This window comes from Mastigoproctus giganteus, chromosome 12 (genome assembly GCF_048544385.1).
Source record: "Mastigoproctus giganteus isolate SK-2022 chromosome 12, ASM4854438v1, whole genome shotgun sequence".
In the NCBI taxonomy this organism is placed as follows: domain Eukaryota; kingdom Metazoa; phylum Arthropoda; class Arachnida; order Uropygi; family Thelyphonidae; genus Mastigoproctus; species Mastigoproctus giganteus.
This window is the reverse complement of record NC_143586.1, coordinates 90,541,142-90,561,822: the sequence shown is the minus strand read 5'-3', so window position 1 is coordinate 90,561,822 and position 20,681 is coordinate 90,541,142. Positions and strand designations below refer to the sequence as shown.

At 37.6% G+C, this 20,681-nt stretch overlaps 1 long non-coding RNA gene across 4 annotated transcripts in view; it reads left to right on the top strand.

Moving 5' to 3' along the window:
- Positions 1–8,226, top strand: part of LOC150077263 (uncharacterized) — a 218,924-nt gene extending 210,698 nt beyond the window's left edge. For all 4 annotated transcript variants that reach the window (XR_016547675.1, XR_016547676.1, XR_016547678.1 and 1 more), the window contains exon 2: positions 7,979–8,226. This is a non-coding gene — a long non-coding RNA (uncharacterized LOC150077263). The remainder of the gene's footprint in view (positions 1–7,978) is intronic.
- Positions 8,227–20,681: the final 12,455 nt, after the last annotated feature.

Sequence of the window (20,681 nt, the reverse complement as noted above, 5' to 3'; positions counted from 1 at the left end):
ACTTCAGGGACACTCTACTGAGATCTCATGGCCTTGTTTTCGATGAGGAGAAATCTAAATCGACCCTTGTGCACTTTCAATGCGAATGGTAGATTCATTAACGCAAAACAATGAACCTCTTTGGGTTACGAAGCAGAATCAAATAAAATGTATACATATCGGGGTCCTTTGATCCAATGAAAAAGTTATAATCACAAGTACGAGTTCCTTGAATATTTCAAGACAACATCCGTTATTTATTTAAGCAACTCTTCCAAAATAGTGAACAAGAGTTACCCATCTGTTAAATACTATTCACCAGAATAAAAGCGCTGCCAGAAATAGAAGAGAAATCATACACTACTACGGATGTAACCCACTAAAACTTAATGTCCTTTAACACAAAGAAAAGAATTTTCTTGGCATCGGACCAGCGTTAATTCTTCGAGTTGGATACTGAGAAATAAGCGCAATTATAGCGTTGGTTTCCTACTGTTAGATGAATCCTAAAACATCTGTGTGTTGACAGTGAGTCCTACTCTTACGCAATTTACAGCGCCCTATAAAAATTCATAGATCAGTTGAGCAGAGACAAGCAAGATAAACATGCCTCGTAAAATGGATGTTAAATGTTTCTAACACCAAAGGGAAAGGCCAGTGCAATTCCAAGTGTCGCAGTTTCTGTTAACATTGGCCAAAATAAACTTTAAAATCCCATAAAGCAAACCAAGAGATCAGACTTCGCAACGAACTAAAAAACACGTTTATTTTTACATCGAGCCCAGAGACGTCTGGTGGTTGGACGGTTTGGGTTTTCGCGATTATACTTGTGGTCTGTGATCCATTAGAGAAAGGAGAATAATTCTCAGTGTATCAGTTTCAAAGATGATTTGGATAAAACCATAAAAATAACTGTATTCTTAAAAGTGATTTACACGGAAGTTGCCACTTTATTTCATTGATTACAGTTGGTAACTATAGTTACCATCTGTCGCAGACGACAACGTTGTTATGGGTATTTACATGCCCCTGATTATCAATGTATCGATCGAAACCTCCATAAGATTAGGCTTAGCTATATTTGGTTTGCATTGACAATGGAAGATGTTCCTTTTTTGCTGGTTTTTTTTTTTTAATTCTGCGAGTACTGAGGGGGGCCCCTATTCAAGTCATGCGTCTTAATTTAAGGACCAAACTAAATTTGCATTTTTCATGACAATAATCGATATTTTTAAAGTGGTTTGAAAGAGCAGCAACACAATACCGAAAAGGAATTGAAGAAAAAATTGTTATTGCAGAGTGGTGGAACGTACAAAAGGCGTTACGAGTTCAGCAGTAATGACTGTGCTCTTGTAAGTCTGCGAATTAATTAATGCTGCTAAAACTCATCAGATTTTTAATAGTTTTACAACAGAAGAAAAGTAAACTCAAAGAAGAAGCAGTAAAAGGAAATTATGATTCGGTTAATAATGTTAGAAAAGAAAGCTGATGGTTGAACAGTTTTTTTCAACTTTATATTGAAGCAAAAAATCCTTGGAAAGGAACAGAATCAAATGAACACGATCTCCTATCCGAGTGTACGCTACCTTTTCAAAAGTTTTGGTACTTCCCTCTGACACCGGCAGAGTGAATAGAAACACAAGAAAAGGAGTGCATTGAAGGAGATCATCCCTCACCATGGGAGAGATGCTCTCCTACATCCCTCATCAAAGGAGATCATCCATCACCATGGGAATGACATCAAAAGTGATGTCATGTCCATGGTAAGGGATTATCCAAACTTCTAGAAACTCTTTTGGGCGGATGTCGGTGAAAGGTGGCTGAATAATACCTAACGTGAACTGGAATAACCATCGTAAGACATTGGAACGTTGGAGAGACATCTTGTAGACCGGCAAGTCTCCCTTCGCCTTTCCAGATGTGATATTCAAATATGAATTTGAAAACTTCCAGGTTTCCCAAATACTGTCATGGTCCCGAAACCAACCGATTTCATGTTTTAACTTGTTCTTCTGAGAAATTCTTGGTGACATAAACAGCAGTTTACACAAAGTGAAGTGAGTTGACTCTTAACTGGATGAAGAATCTTTACAAAAGGATTGAGACTGTATTTAAGGCGAAGATGGGCCGGCAATGCGCTTATTGAATAAATAAACATTTTGATTGCAACTATGATGTTCCATTAAGAAGACAGTTTATGACAAGAGTTAACTAGATCAGCTCCTAAGACCGGACACCAAAACAGACATCGGTGTTTAGGGATTCCTTAGAGTACGCGTCTAAGCCAAATAAGTCCATTAAGCATCTGTAAACCGTAAATATTCTAGGTCAGAAAAAACAAGGTATGTGCAAAAACCTAAAAAAAATCAGTTTTAAGAACTTCCTCCTGTTTGTGATGGGAATCAAAAGACTCAAACCTCAGACATTCACCATACGGGTGTAAAAGCTATCAGAGCCACTGTCCTGCCTTCGTTTTATTTAAGGATGACAATGGAAGTGGGCTACAGTGGAAAGCTTTTTTTTAAGTAGTAACAGTGGTGTAAATTTGTTGGAGATTGTCGAGTTGTTGGACACAGAACATACAAAAATAGAGAACCAGCTCAGAAGATTATCTCAGCTACTGCTTATCAGTCCAATCTTATTCAACTGCCAGATCACAGATGGATTAATAGTGGTTGACTGTCACTTCCTTACTGTTTAATATTAGTTATTGAAGAGTTTGAATCTCTGCAGAGCAGTAGCCACTCTGCGTTTTGTGGATTCAGAAAAAGCGGAGTCCTAAAGAGGTAGAAAACGATGTATTGGTATTCCCCATATATATCTCTAAAATGTATAAACTGTTCTTTCCTGTTGTGCCTTCAGGTAACTTAGAGAAGAATTACTCTCTGCACAGCTGGAATTTTATTCAGCAACATAAATATGGTAAGTAATGGCTGTACTTGCTGGTATCTGGAAATGAAGTACTCAGAAACTTCAAGTCATTTAGGAAAGTTATTTTTCCAATCAATGAATGGTACGAAGAGCATAAATTCGGTGTATTACAATCTCATAACGAGAGTTTAAGGGTTTCCCAAAATAGTTTTCACACTATAAATTATACTAATTGATTTCTTTTTTTGGTGTTTTCTGCCACTCTTTTTAGATGAGATGGCAATGAGCCAACCTCTTTCCGAGAGAGAGAGAGAGAGAGAGAGAGAGAGAGAGAGACAGAGACAGAGAGACAGAGACGTTGAATGACACCAGTAGGGGAGAAGATGATATGTTATCTATAAGAAAAATGATCAACTTGGGAAATTTTGTCCGGCACGTGCCATCCGAAGTACATCATCACTTTTATTGCTGCACGTGTTCCGAAGGTGTAGAGGATTTTTGCCACACGTTTATAAGTGACTTTAATACTTCTACAGGCCATGAATGTTTTATCTCCAGCCGCATTACAAGAGAAAGTAACTGATGCGTGTGGTAAAAGCCATCCATCAGAACGTAGAATCTCAAATGCATCTCGACCTCTTTGTCCAATGCGAAGCCTTATCAAACGCACAAAAGGAAACCTACCTTTGGGACTTGGAACCTCTTCTGATTTCAATTTCGGTTAAATTTAGAAACTCCATCTAATATATTATAAGTATTTAGATTAAAAAGAAGCTTAATCTTCTTTAAGATTAAGAAGGTATTGAAAATACTAAGACTAAAATAAGACTTAAGTTTATCTTAAGATAAAGCTTATTAAGGTTTAAGCAACTACAATTAATAAGATTAAGATTTAACTGTGTTAAAATTCAGAACGTTGAGATTAAGGCAGCGTTAACTTAATCTGAAGATTAGAATTCAGTCATACTTCCACCCTCTCACAATGGTAGGCGCTCTTTTTCTTCACTGAAGTGGAAATTTATTCTAAAAATAGGCTTCTTTCTCTTCAACAAAAAATCCAACTGTTTGTACACAAACTGCCACCTCATTTCCAACAACAATATTCAAACAGCCTTGTGAATACCATCATCGATGATGCCATCAGCTGTATAAAGATTTTCCGATTAGGTTTTCCATATTCCACAGGGAATGTCTATTTTTCACGTGGGATTTCCTTCCCACGCTTGGATGTCCTCAATTATTTACAACTGCATCCTTCAGGCAGTCTGCAATAGTCGGAAGATCTGAAAATCCATACGAAACGGAGTTCCCAGAAAACATTATCCGTATCCTAGACGATCATCTAGGTAGATGGCATTACTTTCTTCCCATAAGTAAAGAAGAAAGCTGCCCTGTTCTTCTCGGTGATAACTTGAAAAATAAAGATCAGGGCGGCTAAAAATCAATGCGAAAACAAAACTGTAGTCAAAAGTTCATCCGAAGATAATTTATTAAAAGAGTAGTGCGTTAAAGCAGCCTTTTTTTTTCTAAGTTCCAGACATTTGAATGCGGCAGGAACCTGAATGATGTCTGGCTTGAAAAGATCCAACTTTATTTTGATGATGGATACCTTCGTAAACTTAGATTTCAGCAAAGAAGTGTACAGAGAGAAATCTTGAGTGAAGGAAATTTCATTGTACAGTTGGAAGTGAAATAAAGTATTTGAGTTGTTTAGTTTTATTTGAAACGATATAAGAAATCTCAATTATTCTCATCTGCAATTCCAATCGTTCCTGTAAATCTTCAGTTGTTTTGTATAACAAAACAACTGAAGTGTGTCTGTTGTTCTGTTATACAGAACAACAGACAGAAACCCACTTTGATCCCTTTGATTTGAACTCTTCTGACTTTTGGCTTTAGGGATTTCTAAAGTACATCGAATATCATAGTAATATTTATACCTTAGAGGAGGTGAAAGCAGACATCACACAATATCTTGCCTAATGTCTTATGTGCTACCTTTTGAAAAGAGTTCTTCGGTTTGGTCATGTTGTGCATCACGAAGGATTGCCGAGAATTTCTTCCTTAATCTTTAGACCAATCTATGATCCACGATCTTAACCTCAGCATTAGTATCACGCATTGCTGTGGCAAAGACTTTTGGAACGAAAGGCATTTTTATAAACGATCCTTCTCCCACCAAACAGGCGGGCGTAGCCACCATAGAATATCAACAGTTTACAGACACGGGTGTACCTTCATCGTATTAGCTGCCTCTGCGAAAAATCAACAGCATCAATTTAATTTGCAGATAATATCGGCTATAATCATCACGATGAACCATTTGCACACTTGGTCTTAGAAGGTTGATCCCGAATCTCTTCAGAAGAGTCATTATTGCCCATCTTGCTTAAAAAGTATAGACGCATTCGGATCCTAAGTTTTTAATTCGTTTCTGTTGATAATTATCCATTGCCGAGATGCCAATCTTGTGTCGATGGTACGGACCAAAAATATCGCTAAAACATTCGAGTGAACCAAAGAAACACCGTCGAACTAGCGTTCTACAGAATAGTTCAGTTGGTTGGTTGGTTGGCAAAGCGTCAAAGAAAACTCTCTCTCTCTATTTATATTAGCCGCTCCCTTCCCCAGAAAAAACTTCTCCATCACTCGGTAGACCACCTCAAAATGTAGTTAGCAAAAGTACCCAGGTGGTCGTGCAGGGAGGGGAAAAAAAGTAATAAAACCAAGAGACTTCTCGTTACCTGGAACGTGCGATAAGAAAAGCAAAAGCCAAGGCACGCGCAAATTGTTCGCCAGAAGTGAGTGATGCTTCCGTCACGTACGAGCAGATTACACGGAGCCGTGATAAGGTGTAAGAGTCAACGAAGAGGAGAAAATGGCAGCTGGACCACGGAAGCTTGTTGAGATGTCATTACTGGCGATAGCATCTTGTCATTGAGCTCCACTACGCTAATGGCATCGCGATACACTGTCCGATATTTACGGCCCCTCACTTTTTAAAGGTTTTTTAATTGACCCACTCGTGCAGCGGGTTCATCTCATCTGATTGTGGATGCTTAGATGGAGCTACGACATCGCACCGAAAAGATAAACAATACGATCCTTAAACGGTAAGCATAGTTGCTATGGTTACACACAGAAGACCGCATGATTAGCTTTGGTCCAGAGTGGTTTCTTAATTAGACCGTTCCTGGAGAGAGAGAGAGATTTTACTGTTCTTAACTATGCTCAATCTACTGAAGATGAAGATGCGCTCTCCTTATGAAGTATCTGAAATTCCAGCTTTCTTTTTGCCCTTTTTTTTCAAGTTAGGAAAAATATGTTGATGGAATAATCTTATAAATTTATTTACTGTATAATAACAATTAAAATTTTAATTAGTACTATATAGCGATGTTAATAGTTTTAAACATTATTGTTATACTAGCCTCGATGTCCGGTGAAATCACAGTTCCACCGTTTCCATCAAATTTTGATCATGAATCCAGTTCAAACTCCTGTGGTTCTTCATGTCTGGAGACTGTGCTGCAAAGCTCTTTCCTTATTCTGTCTTGTTTAAGTTACTTATAGTAATTTTGTTTATGGTTTTGGCCATCAGGTTAATCTGGACAAACTCTAAGAATCGTTGGGTTAGAAACCTAATCTGAGAATTCAATAACCAAATCCAAGTAACCAATAGCTTAGATAAGGATATCTAGAATCCAGAGTGGGTGTTCGCTCCTATCTGTCAAGTAGTAAGATTGATGTCATTCTCGTTCTCTCTGAATTGGCATCTTTAATTAACCAAACTTACTTCCAAATTTCTTATAAGCTATGTGGCAAATATTCTTCAAATATTCAACCAGCAAACAATCTTCCATCTTTGAAATCTAACTTTAAACTTTAAACATTTTATCTTGTTTTTATCTCTCCAGACATAGGAACCTTCTTTCCCCTCCACAAATAAATGGACTCAATCTCCAGTTGGGAATTCAGTGGATCACAGATTTTTAATTTAAATTCACGGGGAAAATAAAGAACAAGATAAAAAGAAACTACCCAATAAGTCTTGCGAAATATCCTCGATAACAAATTTACTTCTAAATCCATTTCAAAATTCCAATTCATTATTTTAATACAGTGCATGCGCAGTGATGGAATTTCTAATGTACGTGAAAGGATAAAAATGAGCTGCCTCATAGGAAAAGCTGATGAGTCAGTCCACTTAATCTAATGTTGCTAATCCAAGGCCCGTGTTGACGTGGTGTTACGTCAGAGACTTTGTAAAGAGATTGCTAGCAGGGCTCGCGCATTCGTGAAACGAATAATAGAGGTGGATTTTGGGATGTAAACTAAGATATTTTGGTTGGCGATATCTCATTTAAGGGGCTTATTAACTATTGTTTACGTAATTCGCACGTGCAAGCCCCATGCTGGTAGATATTTAAATGTAGATCGTAATGACGTCACTTAGGAACTATGGGGAAAACTTTTACAAGTTTAGTATTGCTGTGGGGTTGGAGTTTAATTACTTTCAGTATTGAATATGGTAACACCAGTCCACACTCTACTTTGGTGAATGAGACATTACATCAACGAAATTGTAGTTGGGATTAAAAAAAACCCTTCTCGGCTCTCATACAGGAATAGTGCTCTGCATATTGGTTTTGATTACACGCTTAATATTCGTCCGTTGTAATTTTAATTTAAAGAAAAAAAGAAGCATTTATTTTTAGAATTATCGACTTCTAAGATGAAAAAGAAGATGTACTGTGAATTGGACACTTGCCAGAACCTAAACTGCTTCTGTAATGAGAGAGAGAGGGGGCAAGTGACAAAAAACCTAGAAGATAAAAGAACAGAGGTGGGCTAGTAAGAGGGAATGGGATTGGAGAAGATAAACTTTATTTTCTGGAATGAATCCTTAAGATTTCGTTTTCAAAAAAGTAAGTATCTTTCTAAATTAACTTGTGATCACTGGACACATCTTTCTGTTGTGTCCGATGATGTAGAGACTAGTTTAACGAGAAGATATGTAGTTGAAGTGGACTGGACAAAGTTTGGTGTTGCAATTTTTGTTTTCTCAAGTTTGTATGGTGAAAGCCAACTGTTGAGCATGACGGAATTTCTCTTTTTATTTCCGCAGATACGGAGATAGTCAGGCGACACTCCACCGATGCAAGGCACTGGAGTCATGACCCGTCTGTAGAGGAAGGGTAGAGAATGAAGACAGCGTCATGGTCCAGGAAGCCCCCAACAGCGGTCCACCATCTTGATACACAGAAAGCAGCCTTGTATAGCGATAGTAATAACTTCGCGGTGTAATTACTAATGCCGATTAAGAACATATAAACAGTCCCCTGTTGTTTCCATCATTGGCCCTGGTGCCTTGTTGCTGAGATGTGTCGCCTGTAATCTTCGTATTTGTAGAAATAAACAGAGTTCTCTAAGATGTCTTGTTTTCTTAATACAACATTTACACTCACGCCATTTTAAAATAACTGATAATCCATATGTGAACCTGTTGAATATAATATGACATTTAACACTAAGGTAGCTCCTAAACCAGGTTTCCTAAGCTTTGAACACGTCAACCTTTGATTGAGGAAAGATCAAGGGAACATACCAGCAATAACGGGCCAACAGCTGCGCGAATGTTTAGATATTTGGTGACAGCTGGCTCGCTGAAATAGCAGCTGTTTCTTTGAAAATGCACTTTGGCCTTCAAGCACATTTCGATGGCCTCTTTCTGTAAGTCAGATTCCTTCAATGTCGAATGGAGAGAGCGATAACTCAATTAGCAATCTGCATATTTTCAAGGTCTTCAAAGAAAATCTTACATTAAGTTTGCAAGGGGTTTTATAAGTGAAAGATTTTGTCCACTGAAGCAGACTCGTGTAATACTGCTTCGATACCAAATATAACGGTTCGATCTTGAAATCTTAAATCCTAAAACAAAAACTGCATTTCCTAAATGTGTGACATTCCATGATCAGGACAATTTGTTTCAATGCAGGAGGAACACATCAGAAGAGAACCATAAATCTCCAGAAAAAAAGTTATTTAAAACTGCTTTTTCGTCAGCGAATAATTTCTATCACAAATGCCAAGAACCTTCACAATTTTGGCTTAACTTAATCAGATTTGTTAATCTAGTTAATTTTCACCGGTGTTGAGATCTTTCTATAAATAGACAAGCGAATTTCTTATTGCTGGAAGGATGTGTTATCATATTTTTCTTTTTTAAAACCCTACATCAAAAATACATTTAATTCACCGTACTCTAGCAGAGAAATATTCTAGATAAATCCCGTAGTCTGTATACACTGAATGGCAACTTTAAGTACAAATACCTTCTTCATGAAATGCAGCACTCCTTTAGTAACAGCATCACTTGTTCGAACCATTCGATATAAAGGTGGACCGATACATAGGAATGCTGTATGTGTACAAACCAATGCGAGAATGGCCAAGACGAAAGACTTAAGTAACTTTGAAGGCAGCACGGTAGTCGGAGCATATCGACATTTAATTTACTCAATTTGCCATCAACATTTAATTTATTCAATCCATTCAAAGTTGTAAACACTTCAGTGAGGTCTCATTGTAGTTGTCTAGATTGCAGAACTGAAACCTTTCATGCTAAGAGTACCCTTTTGTACCCTACACCCGTTACAACAGATACACATCCTTCTTAAAGCGAGGCTTACTGATTTGCGTGCATTCTCAAGATGTGGTTTAACCATTGGTAAAATTCCAGTATATCACTGAAAGAACGCAATGAGCTAGCTTAGCAATTCTTGTGCTCCACTCAGAGAACTTCATATTGGGCTTTACAATTGCCCCTAGAATTTCCTTTTCATTCTCCAATCTTTTGCTTCTTTCAATACAGTTGAACAGCTTCCATCAGTTCTTTTTACATTTTACCTTCAATTTCTTTTCCACATCCACTGAGTTATCACAAAATCATTAATCGTAAATTGGTGTATTTCTGGCATCTTCATCTCCAAAACTTCCTTACTCTGAATGTAGAAGCAAATATTTATTGAGTTTATCAGCAATATGTACATGACCACCCATAATTATGCCCTTCAAATTCAGTGGACCAACATGGTTCATCTCTTATCTTCTAGAGTTAAGTTAACAAACAATTCTTTGCTTATGCCAACCGCCTTAGCATGCCTTTGGGAATGAATATTTTATGAAACAACCTTTCCCATGCGATGAGATTTAAAACAGAATTATGGTTAAGTTACAATAACCCTTCTACAAATTTTTGACCTGATCAGTCCCAAGATCTAAATAAAAACAATGAGTTCAAAACCATTTTAACTGTGGTCAAAATTTTCTAAAATTCTCCTGACTTATCAATGAATCCAATTTAAAACTTTCTCTCTTTTTTTAAGGGAACCATTACATAAAATGATAAATAAATGAATCTGAAAGTTATCTGAATTTCATGTAGTTAAAAATGTAGTTGGTATAAAATATAGGAAAGTTTTCTAATAATTTCCATCGGTGGTAGACATTCTTTCCCTAATACCATTAAGCTGTGGTGAATAATTTCCAATATAATATAAAACTGTTAGATTTAAACGCACGTGTCTGCTGCCATCAAGAACTTTCCCATGTGTTTTAACCAACATTTCCACCACGACGTTGCTACAACGAAATTGCCAATACGTAATCAAATTATTGCCAATAATGTCCAGACCAGTCCTCGACGTCAGTCCCATTTAGATTGCGAGTCGTTTATATTGGCTCAGACAGTTGCCCATTCATTTGGTGTCAGATACAGCGTTTAGATCTGTTGCAAGAGGAAGGAATTATTCGAGCAATTTATTACACTCCCATAGCGTTATTCGCTCAGGAAAGAATGGTTTTGGATGACAGCGATATGGTAAATGTATCATAACATTAGGGTAAACATCATTAAACACCCGCTTTGCGTATTAATTGACCATAATTTTTATATTATGTGTTCGCAAGAAAAAGCTTTCAAAAAGTTCTCACTTTTTATTTCATGGAAGTTTTTCTTCATAAATAGTCTCAAACGGTTGCAAAATAACCAAGGTGAGATACTATAGAGGGATTCTGGACATTGTATTTTGGATCTGCTCATTGTCTCTGCGCGTTATTTCTAAGATTTTAATATAAAAGATTATAATGTCCTTCCTTCTATTGCATCAACATTCTATTAGTTGATTGGTGACAATAAATGCGTTGATCATCAATCTTTAGGCATAATGATCCATATTCAACCCAAGAATAAAATTTGGGGTATCCGAAATATCACCTCAGTTGCTGTCCTCGTTGGAAGAATCGCTGTCCTCCCCACACCGGGTGGAAAAGCCCTCAGTTCGAGTTCTGTGAATGATGCGAGGAATTTTATGGGTCTTTTTCACTACGTGGCTGAATTAGTCGGTCTCAGGCGAGGGTAGTATGGTTTTTTCTCCCGGAAACTTAGGCTTTTTGTATAGCAAAGAGAAAATCGACCACAGAACACACGAAATTTACAGACAACATACAAGGAGCAATATGGCCAAAGTCGCTGATGCTTCTAAAAACAAAAACTCAACCTTCGATCTGCAGCTTAACAACCGACTGATTGCAAAGAGAGTTGGGTAAAACCTTTACGAAACCTGCCGATCCCAGTGGCTCTCAGTACGCTTTTCAACATTGGATAAACATAAGCGGATATGTTGTTGACCTTTCTTTATCCCATAATGTTTTTTACGTATGGTAAATGCCACGCGGCTTAACGTCCACGATCTTATTACTTTCTGTTGGGAAGAGGTTTAGCGGCGTACGTAAGACAATTCATGAATCGCAATGTCTTTAGACACTTGCTTTTCTAGAGTTGACTGTGCCGTACCAAATATAAGTAGCAGATCAATTTGTTTTTCAGAAGTAAGAAGAAGATGCGATGTACCACTGGGTATTGCTTCAAATCGTATTGCAGTGATCGATCAAACTGAAGACAATAATAATTTATTAAAATGAATCTTTATAAGGGAATGGTGGCACTAAGAGTCTGTATTAGAATTTCGATCCGAGAAATCCGTTTTAATAGACAAATAAAAGAAATTCCCAAGTAGTTTTCACTTATACACTGACTGTTCGAAAGTTAAATTGGACCCATATTTTCGTGGTCTGATGGTCTCGGAAACATCGTGATGACTTTTTCTTGTTCCAAGGTGAAGGGACGAAATCCCATGTGAGGCTCAGACTAGCTACATCTCCGAATCAGAATCCGATTGAGCATCTGAAGTGTTTTAAGAAGATGGATTAGGGAACATTTACCTCCTCCCAAAAATGCGCAGTATGAGCTCTTGTAGAAGAGAGATTTATTGCTATAAGGACTCGTCTTCAGCCTTGTAAACAGTACGAGAACTCTTTGCGAAAGATTATTGTCTATAAGAGCATGATCATACTCCCTGTTAAATGTCTAAGATATACAAAACTGAGCAGACAGTTTCAGGCAGAAAATTCAGAGACCCACAAGTATGGTTGTGTGGATCAATAATTATCGATCGGATCGATATTCTAAACAAGAGGATAAATGGATTCCACCTTAGATAATACAGAAATATAAATGTTGATGTATTGTGTGATCATTTGTTCCCCCTCCTAAATCTCAACCGATTTTAAACGAACCTTAATCCATTTATAAGAATCAGCAAGTTATAATCCAATATAATTGAAGAAGAGAGAGAGAGGAGTACAACACGGAAGTGAGGAGTATTGAAAAGAAATGCAGGAAAGGAATGTCTCCAATAATAGTGCTATTTATTTCTCCATTAATAATAAATTAGCGAAATAAATCTCGCCACTAATCATTGAGCGTTATTACCACGAGGGTGCGCCACATCAGCCGTGACCTAAATTAGCCGCATTGTCTTTTATGCTTCTCCCACGGCAATATGCATCTTATAGGATATCGACAGGTCATTGAGCACTTAATTGATCACGCAGCTAATCTCAGCAGCAGTTTCAGAAAGCACCAGTAGCCTGCATCACGTCCCTTGATTACAATGCTACTTATTTGCAGTTATATCGATGTAATCTATATCGAATAACTCAGGACTTACCATTAAATTTGTACTTGAAGCCCTTTGCATTAAATTATACACAAAAGGTCCAAAAGTTAACCAGCCGTACATTCTTTCAAACAAACAAAAACAGACGCTCACATAAAGATTTACTTACAGTCCAAAAATTAAGAAACCTTTATAAAATACCTATTGGGGACACCTTTTTTGCTTCAATTACAGCCTCTTCGTGACATGGATTCCATCGAGAGAGTCTAGCTTCAGATTTGACTACTGTTCCATCAAGATATTTGTTGGCTGCTGTATTGTGATCAGTTGAGTCCAACTGTCCTTTCCAACATATCCCGGACATCATTCTCAATTGGACGTCCTGGACAGTCTCAACTGGATTAGTCCCGTGATGAAGTAATTAGAATTACATCATAACAGGACTGATAATCAAGGAAGAGATCTTTAGGCATCTTGATTTTCGTTTAGAAAGATTGGCGAGTCACTGATTTCTGCGAGCTAGTAAAATACAGATCTCCATATCATTAAAAGCAATATTTAAACTTTCAATAGAATTTTTCTAAATTGTATTTTATGTAATTAAATCAAAATAACTGCCATTTTACACAATCTAACGATTCTTCACTAGAGATTATCAACAGCTGTTGATAAACATCGAAGTTTATCATCTGCATGCTGGTATAATGACGCTGGGAGTTTGCTCCAAAATTAACAATTTATTAGTTGAGCGCTCATAATGTTCAGTGTTATAACCCAAATACTGCATGTACTGGAATCGAGATAGTTCCACACCATAAATGCCTTCTCGCAAGAAAATCGATCAGGGCATGAACTTCTCTGTACGCTGATGTATAGCGAAGTAATGCCATTGGAAATCGATAATATTGGAAACATCATGGTCAATAATTTACGTGATAGATTGCTTGCCTTTCAGAATTAAGTATACATTCCATTACAGGATTAAAAGATGATGTCAGAAGTAACCATTCACTTGGGGTGTACGTCTGGATGGATGATTTTTGTCGATTTCTGTCGTCTGTTTATTTAAAATGTTCATCCATCGGTTATCTCAAAGCTATCAGACAATCCTCTTCCCTCATCCCAAAGAGCGTATCCCATAGTTTGAGAACCACCGATCTAATATTTTACATAATCCTTCTGTTAATACTAATCCAAGAGTTTCCCCTACCACAGCCCTTTTCCATCACTTCTGGAGAAGCTGTGGTCCCATAAGTGATGTCTATTTTAAGTGTCTGAGATTCGATCATTAACTGGTTAAACTTCATACCGGTGGACTACTTTAATTAAGGCAGCGTTGGATAGAAAATAGACAAGCAATTAATCTTTGGCATTTCTGCGAATACGTGAAGCTCCTCAACATATCTAATTAAGGCTCGGCCACTTGTAGATTAATTAAGGAGAAAAATCATTGTAGCTCAATAAGGAATGCAATCTGAAACGTCTACTACGTAATCTTCCATCAGCATTAAATGGTGTGCCAGAATTGCCATCCTTTGGAGATATCTGAGATTTGAAATGGTTTGCAAGCATTTAAATCATTGACTCTGTTTTATTTTATATTTTAAATGATTAGGAATTAACTGATGATTTATAATTATTAAGAGAAGAAGGCTCCTGGAAGTTTTCCTTGGCAAAGAAGCATCGTTTAAAAGTTCTTGTACGTATTTATTAGTAACGAGCTCAATTCAGATTTCGCAAATCCTCCGAGATGAGGTCAATTACCTGGTAAAAGAGGACTCGGTGTTGTTATCCATCACTAGTGAAGCTCACAGCGTCTGGCGACAGGTGAGCACAAGAAGGTGGTACAGAAAGGAGCTGCAGATGTACGCGAAAGAAGAAACAATCGATAGATTACTCCTGACAGTCATTTTAAAGTCGGGATTTGTCTGGAGAGTTGAATATGCGCATGTCCACCAAGGATAGTTGAATGTATTTAATAAATTTACGTTTTAAGATGGCGATACGCTTTGGTTTTCTTGGCGACTGCGAATTTAGAATCTTTAGTGATAGCGACTAACGCTAGATGTCGCGGTAGTTTCAGAAGATTGATTAACGCTACCTGATTTATGGATTTACTCCGGTGAGTGGTTGTATCAGCTGAAAGGAGAGATTTCGAGGAAGGGAATAATTTTTATTCGCTAAAACTCTATTCTGAAGGTTTTATTTTGTCTAAAGTGATGGCTGATCGTCAGAATAAAGAGATTTTTAAAACCTTTTAGGGACTGCCGAAGCGCAGTTTTTCGTTTGGAACTACACCACAAAAATGCAACGGTTACCAAAATAATAGAGACGCGGGTACGCCTTAAAGCCACTTCTGGTTACTACAGCAGAAAGAGAGATGCTAAATGATTGCTATTTTGGTCCTTATTCATTAATACAAACTTCCGAGGAAATTTCAAAGAAGGGAATTCACTCTTTTATGTCTGGAAGAGCAGTTTTGTTTTATAATGCGGTTCTTGGAGTAACGCAAACATCACGGTAAAGAATTCCATTTTTAACTTTGCACTTAACAGTAACAACAGTGGCTAAGAGCATAGCGGAACAACATCCTTCTAATTATTCGTCGCTGTTGCCATGGTAACCCCACGGACGTCACACTTCTGTGTGCACACACACCAAAACGTTTTTTTCCCCCTATACTTATAATACCGTAATTCTTTATGGAAGTGAATTTGAACAGAGGATGGCCAATTAAGGGATAATTAACCCTCTTCTCGGAATAATTGTGGACCACAAAAACTCTGGGAAACACCGGCTAGAAAAACAAAATTGATTGGACCCGGAAATTTTAAAGATTTTGCATCGAAGTTTCCTGTTTCTGCAATGAGTGGGTTTGCAACTCCAACAGCAGAGATAGAGCATTTCTTCAGCAGTAATAATCACCACAAAGGCGCCCACTTCAGCAAGTCCAATACGCTATCTTTGACAGGTTACCAACCCCTGTTGTAGCCTCTCCGTGCATTACTCAACGGCTCAAACGGTGGATCATCAGACTATCAGAGTTACGTCCTTCATCTTCCTCGCTGTTCAAACCTAAGGCTGGGTCAGGTGACTCAAAGCCTTCCATCTTTTTTTATATTTCCATATCTCGTCTTATATCATTCCTCCCCATCCAATTCCCTTTTGTTTCCACATCTTCTCTAATCTGATCTCTCCACCTCTTCTTGGGTCTTCCTCTCGGCCTCTTGTCCATTTTCATCTCAGTATTCTCCTTGGTAATCTGTCCAACTTAATTCTCTTCATGTATCCAAACCATCGCAAACGGAATGAAATTAATCATCTTAGAGTTACGTCCTCCATCTCTTTATTACGAACAAGATAGCTGACTTTCAGTTAAGTTAGAATTTTACAAGATATTTTTAAAAAAAACCAGACTTTAGTTTGCAACAATTAAAATCACACTCTTAGTTTGCAACAATTAAAATCACACTTTTAGTTTGCAACAATTCATTAAAAGTTGCCACAAAGACAAGCTCTTGGCTCCGAAATGCTGCAGCTCCATCTGTTGTATTACTAGATGCAACAGTCAGCATTTGATAAACCTTGACCAACAGATTCTGTGTCGTTAATTCTTTCTTTTCTGTTTAATCAGCCTTGCCGATACTATCATGCGAGCACGTGGCGAAAAGAAATCCAGACACAATTAAATATTTTATTTACTTTTGTTCGCCTCAAATGCTGCGACTGTGTCGCTCCCTAGCGACAGCGTAGAGAAAGAAAAGGAAGTAAGTGGAAAAGAAGAGCACGATGTATTAGTGTGATCAAGGTGTGGCAGCCTGTGTGAGATTCATCTCCGGTGCCGTCGGCACGAAATTTCCCCCTTCTGTGTGTGTGTCCTGCGGCTATACCAGTGGGATCAATATTTGCTCCTCTTTCTCTCCAGTTTTCGCTGGTTGTTAGTGGCTGGCTGTAGCTAGACTCAACTAGATAATTTTGTTCCGACTTCTGCTTTAAGAGATCAATAATTGCAGTTCGCTCTTCCCGGGACCTTCCTACGATCTACGTCATCGGGCTGACTACACGCTGTTTTTCCCGATGACACCAATAGGTGTAGTAAACAGCGCTCGCTGAAAAGTCGACAGAAGGAACGAATAATAGATGGACACCAGTTGGATTTCTAGTGTGCGGGTCCATCAGCTTGATTAGCTGGTTTGCCATTTTCTTGATTTAAAACAAAGTTACTTTGTTGGTGTTGGATGCACAGGTGATTTTTCAAAAGCTGGAACTAGTGGAAATAGAAATAAACCAAAAATGTCGAGAGAACTCACTTCCATTGAGGCTGAGTCCATACAAAGAATCCTGTGAATACATCGTCTGCAGTTTTATTAGGACAAGAATGATTATCTCTCTGAAGGTTCCACTAATTTATTTTTAAAAATTTCCATTGTATTTTTCTTTGAATATATCGCCGACTGTATTTTTAGATGTATTCTATTCCTTCTCTCATTTTGGCCACAAGAATACTTTTTGTTAATTTGGAAATAAAGTTGTAAATACCTGGAAGAATTGTCTGGTCAGCGTGATCACCACGAACTAAGAAGCAGATACTTTGACTCACCACAGCTTCATCCTACCCCATTGACATCCCTTTTCTTTTCACTGTGTATCCTGGAATGTCCTCTTATACTGTTCAATAACGTTTGGTCTGATAAAATAATGGTGAGAATGCTTGGACATCCTGAATCCCGTTTTTCATGTAATTTTCAATAAATTTGTCAACCAATTCTTTGTAGTTTTCACTCTTAATGTTAAGAAAAAAGCTAAAGCTACTTACTGCCAGACATTTCGCTCAGCATCAGTCATTTTATTTTCCAGTTCTTGTGGAGCCATTTCTGCTTTATTTGTGGACAAAAACGCCACCTTTCACTTTTGAATCTTACAAATTTAGAAACATAAATTATATATGTTCGAAGGTGTTATGGCTATTCTCAGCTCGATCTGGAGTTGGTGGAAGGAAGACCGTTTCTTGACACCCAAGGATTATTTATTGTGCACCACACTGCAACTCAATTGTGGCGGACCATTCTCTTCTCCTGTTGTGTTGATCTGATGGTCCAGAGGCGGATAAAGGATGGGAACTTACTAAACCAATTTACAAATCCAGAAGGAACCTCAGCATCTTGATGCCCCCATGGACATCTCATTTATATTGGTCAATCTTGATCTTCTCTAACGAGTACTCTACACTTCCGCAGTCTTCTTTAATATGAAACGAGTGCTCAACAAGAATCGCTGGATGTATTATCCCAACTGTGAAGCAACACAACTTTCACTTGAATTGTCTATTAAAAGATTCCAACTTTCTGGGTAGCGACCAATACCAATTTCTTCATAGACAACAATCAAAAGAAACCAGTAGAACAGGGATTCTGTAGGGACATGTTTAAAAATAATTTAATCGAGAATGATCTTTAAACAGCTCAAGGCAAATTTTTTTAATATCTGTTTAAATAAGAAATTTTACCATCATTTATAAATTTAATAATAAATGCTTAATTATTTAATAGCAGCATTTTAAATGATTCGGAATTATCAAGCGGTTAATCTGTTGACACTGAAAAGAATGACGTATCATGTTCGGTCTTCCACAATCAGTGTATTGATGTGCGAATCGAATCTCTACTGTGTCATTAGCTTTCGACATCGTACCCTGACATCCTGTTCATTGAAAGGCAGTAATTAGCCCGATGGGAAGGTTGGACAGCTTTCATCCACGCGCCAGGCGCTAACTCTTCACTCGATTGATTTGAATTATATTTACACGGATTCTCTTCTCTGATCAGAATCTCATTGGAAGCTTCATCAGATGCGTGGAACTCGTCTTTCGGTGGGGTTGTGGCGGGGGGGGGGGAGGAAGAGGGGTTTGGAAGTGAAATTACACGAGCGGCTATATCGACCACATAATATTCGAAAGTAGTCGACTCTCATGGGGTAATAAAAGAAAGAAAGAAAAAAACAGCGACTGCTCCACCCTCACAAAACACTGATTTGTATTCAACAGTGATTCCCGGGCAGTTTAGAATTAAGTGCGAAGAGAAGCAGTGTTGGCTAAAGCGGAAAGTATCCATTGTTATGCTAATTAGACACATTTCACGATGGCCAAGAGGATTCTCGGAAGCTGAGCATCTGCAGAGGTAAGATATCAATTTAAAACTTTTGCCACTTTCTTTGTTAAGTTTTAAAGGAAACATGTACCTCCTACTTGTTTTCTTTACCAGTGTGCTGATCTAAAAATATCCCGCAGAATTAAAATTATGCCCAAGACGATGCGTGATATTTTCACGTACAGCACGATTTCATACGACTTAGAGAGCTCGTCGAATTTGAATATACTGACGAACTTTAATTCCCTTAAAATTATTAGCGAATGTTAATTGTTGAGCCAGCAAGCAACTATTGTAAAGTTAAACAATAAAATTCGTTTTTATCAAATATCGTCTGCAAGTAAGCATTGTTGAATATGAATCTCGTGTTTATCAATATCGTCTGCGAATAAGCATTGTTGAATATGAATCTCGTGTTTATTAATATCGTCTGCGAATAAGCATTGTTGAATATGAATCTCGTGTTTATCAATATCGTCTGCGAGTAAGCATTGTTGAAAATGAATCTCGTGTTATCAATATCGTCTGCGAATAAGCATTGTTGAAAATGAAACTCGTTTTTATCAATATCGTCTGTAAGTATGCATTGTTGAAATAAATTGAAATCTGGTAATTTTGATCTTTTTTGTTTCAGTATTTAATGTAACCTCACGCTAGAATAAAAATAAAAATCTGTCTGGTTCATTCAGCCCTTTGTATGAATAGACGTTTCTGACCTATTTTTCCCCATATATCACTTTATTGAGAGCGTCTGCAGTACCATCCATTTTGAGTTTCCGGTGACACGAAAGAAATCCGTAGGAAAAATAAAAATTGCTTCCTTGGATAATGATATAAAAATCAAATAGCTGAACTGTAAATACAGGACAGCTTTTTTGCATCGGCAGTCTATAAAGTGCTGTAAGTTGGCAAGCTGCCAGTATTAAATAGTCTGAAGCATACAAAAGAAAGTCTTGGCCGTTTACCTACCTATCAAGGTTAAAAATTTAAAATCTTTCTGTATGATTTAAGTCATCTTTAGCAATAGACTTAATACTCTGGCTTATTTTGACGGATTCACTGGATATATTTTTATTTGTTTTTCTTCCAGCTTAAAGGTAAATCTTTGTAGATATAGTTAAATCATCCATTAATCGTTTCCAGTGGGATTTCTTTACCATTTCACCCGTAGTCTGTCTCTAGTGTAACAAACGAGTTCAGACAATCGTATTTAAACGTTGTGCGTAAATAGAAGCAGACACTGAAGACCTTGGAAAGATTCGATTCGCTCGACAAACAGGAAAAACAAATAAATGACGGATCCGCCTACCCATAATAGTGCAAAGGGTTGATGTTTTGTATCGGGAGACTTCTTTCATGTAGTTGTCTGCCACAGTTATTATGAGCACTTAGATGTTTTGGATGTGATAGGACATTTCAGTCCTAATGGAACTCAATTTAGAAGCACAGGTCTCAAGAGCATTCTTTATTTGTAAAAACTACTACAGAAACTTTTATATTGAGTTCCCATATGATTTTGAGAATTGCCCGAAGCGGGAAGTCTTTCCAAAATTCAAGCAAACATCTGTGAATCGGTGGTGGAAGGAAGTGAATAATCAATGAATATAATCGTTCGCGTCTAACGGCAAAGAGTGTATAACAAAACCAAATGATACAGTTGCTC